We start from the raw sequence: 3,045 nt of genomic DNA on the forward strand, positions 1-3,045 counted from the left end.
GTGCCCAAGGGTCTGTGTACTCTGGAGGGCAGGAGGGGGACACACAGCCCAAAGCATCCCTGGCTGCTGTGCCCCGGGCTGGTGCTGCTGCCTCCACGCTGCCCCTTCACCTGGGGACATCTCCCACTGCCCTGGGATGGCTCCACTGCCCTCCTGGGAACACTCAGCTGGAACAACCCATTGCACCCTCAAACTCTTCGCCAGACACTGCCGTACCCTGCTTTTGCTGGCTCTGTCCCCTCTGAGCCCCTGTGCCTGCCCCTGGCACCGTGCCAGTGTGCCCTGCATCCCACCCTCCCTGCAGTGTGCAGCTCTGCCTTCCCAATATCGCAAGCTCAAATGAAAATCCCGGGATTGCTCACAAACGAAGCCTGGCTGCCACAAAAACTGTCCAGGCAAGCATGAAAATCTGAGGGTGTTTCTGTGCCTGAGGCAGGCAAGACAGGGGTCACTCCATGACCGGGACTCCTTTTCTCCTGGCTTTTCTCTTTTGGAGCTGGGATCTCTTTGAAGTCCCAGTGGATGAGTCCCACAGCCCCTTCAAGAGGATGTGGCCACCTCATTCTGGAAAGCCCTTGTCATGGATGCCGTGTGCCAGGGATTGGGCCTCCTGCAGGAGCGGTGGTGGGAGGGCTGGGGGGATGACCTCAGAAGCATTTAGTCACGGTGGCTTGCAAAGATGATGGGAAATGCAACGTACAGAGGGAAACCCAGCGCCTTTCCTACCACTCCAGTGCGCCGGGACGCATGGATGCACTCGGGGAATGAGCTTTGGCTGCTGCACCCCCAAGTCAGGGGAACACTGGGCATCCTTTGCCACCACAGTGACATGTGAGGAGGTCTCAGATGGTGTTTGGGGCTCTCCCATCCCCCAGAAGCACAGGGTGCAGGCAGGGTGGTTGCAGGCAGGGTGGGTGCCCACTCTGGAGGGACAAGATCTGCTGAGCCAGGCAGTGCCATCCATCCAGGCAGTGCCATCCATCCACACAGTGCCACCATCCAGCAGTGTCACCCATCCATGCCACGCTGCTGGGCGGTGGGGAGAAAACAGGGTGGGTTTTTCTTTCTCTGCATAATTGCTTTTTTTTGTTGTCGTTGTTGCCGTTGTTGAGGAGAAAAGCTGTTTCTTTCCTGGCCTCATCACCATCTGCCCGTGGCGGCTGGGGAGGGCAGAGACCAGCAGCTGTGGGTCCGGGCAGCTGCTCAGCCTCACGGCCAGCTCTTAATGCAGGGGGCCTTTGAGCCAGAGCAGCAAAAGGGATTTACTGGATCTGCCTCACTGGAGCTTGGGGGGGACCTGTTTCCAACCCACTCAAGAGGCTGTGAGGTTGGCTCTGGTAGGCAATGGTCTGTCTGGACTTGCAGGGCTGGGCAGCAAGGATGAGCACAGAGCAGGGCTGGGCAGCAAGGGTAACCATAGAGCAGGTCTGGCCAAGACTTCCAGGAAAACAAAACCCATCCCAAGCTGGCAGGTTTGCCCTGGAGAGGTTGTGCCAGTGACCCCTGGGCAAGGGTGGGTGGTGCTGGCTGGGGGTGGAGCAGGGGCTCTAACCAGTACAGCCAGTGCAGAACCAGTGGAGCCTGAAGGGCCTTGGGAGGTGGGGTGGGATGCCATCCTGCCTGGGGCTGATGAGCCTGGGGCAATTCTTTGTGCCAGCCCTGAGCACACACTGTTGTGCCCTTGAAGCCATGCCCACACTCAGCTCTTCACTTGTCCTGCTTCAGCTGGGACAGGCAGTTTAACTCCCTGATCCAGCTGAAAATCACCCCATCTGTCCTTCCCATCATCCCTCTTTCTCCAATTTTCTGATTCTGCACATCCCCCCAGCCAGCTCCCCCCAAGTAAGCTCAGGGCTGTGCTTGAGCCAGCTTCAAATTGTCCCCTGTGGCTGTGCTCCTGCTTATTGGTTTGTGTCCCTGTTACAGACACAAGAAGTGTCCCTGTCCCCAAGGAGCAGTGGGCAGCACCCTTGGGCAGCACAGGCAACCCTCTCCAGGCTGGACTCTTCCTGTCTGCAGGTCAGTCCTCCTGTAAGTGCCACCAGACCATGGCCTCACATGCACAGCAACACTGCCCACCCACCCCCTGAGAAACAGCCTCAAAATGCCCCCTTGTGCAGGAGTGCCCCTGTTTCTTCTGGATTTGCTGAGGGAATTCAGTTCCCCAGGGCCAGGATGCTCCAGCCTCACTGGTGCCTGGCACAGGGCACTGGGATGGCTCAGAGATGGCAGGAGGCCACAGCATCCGTCACCCTTCTCCCCATCTGTCCCACAGCCTTGTGGCATGGCCAACAACCCAGGGGTGCAGGGGGGTCTGATAATGTCTTGGAGTGGGATGTGGGATGTGCAATCAGAGGGATTCTTGCAGTGCAGGAGAGGGACTTGCAGTTCAAATTGGTGTTGTGCAGTGCAAGGGGTGGTCTCATAATATGGGGGGTCCTGCAGTGCTTAGGGGGTCTTGCAATGTATAGGACCCTGCAATTCAAGGAGGGGTCTTGTTTTACAGTGGGGGGTCTTGCTATGAGTGTTTGGGGGTTCTTCAATTCGAGGGGCCCCTTCCTGGAGGGGTCTTTCCATGCTGGACTTGTGCTGGAGGAGGAGGTCCTGCAATTCATGGATGCTCCTGAAATGCATGGAGAAGTCTTGCCACGCCAAGGGGTCTTTCAGTGTATACAGCGTGGTCTTACATTTCAAGGGGACCCTTGCTGTGCTTGGAGCAGTCTTGTCATGAAGTGAGGACTTGCACTGTGTGGGGCCCCTGAAATGCAGGGAGGGGTCTTGCCATGCACTGGGGACTTGCGGGGGGGGGGATGTCCCGTGATTCAAGGAGCCTCCTGAAATGCATGGAGGGATCCTGTTATACACGGGGAGTTTTGCAACGTGGGAGGATCCTGCAATTCATGAGGGCTTTTGTAATGCAGGGAAGGGTCCCCACAAGCAGGGGAGTCCCGCAGGAGGGAAGTGGGGGTGATGTCCTGAGACTCGAGGGGGCTCTGGCTGCGCCTGGCGGGGTCCTGGCCTGCCTCGGGACCCCGCGGCGATGCG

The sequence above is a fragment of the Corvus kubaryi genome, unplaced genomic scaffold, assembly GCF_017639235.1.
Source record: "Corvus kubaryi isolate FWS band 111438036 unplaced genomic scaffold, C.kubaryi_AGA036_p1.0 37387, whole genome shotgun sequence".
NCBI classification, from domain to species: Eukaryota; Metazoa; Chordata; class Aves; order Passeriformes; family Corvidae; genus Corvus; species Corvus kubaryi.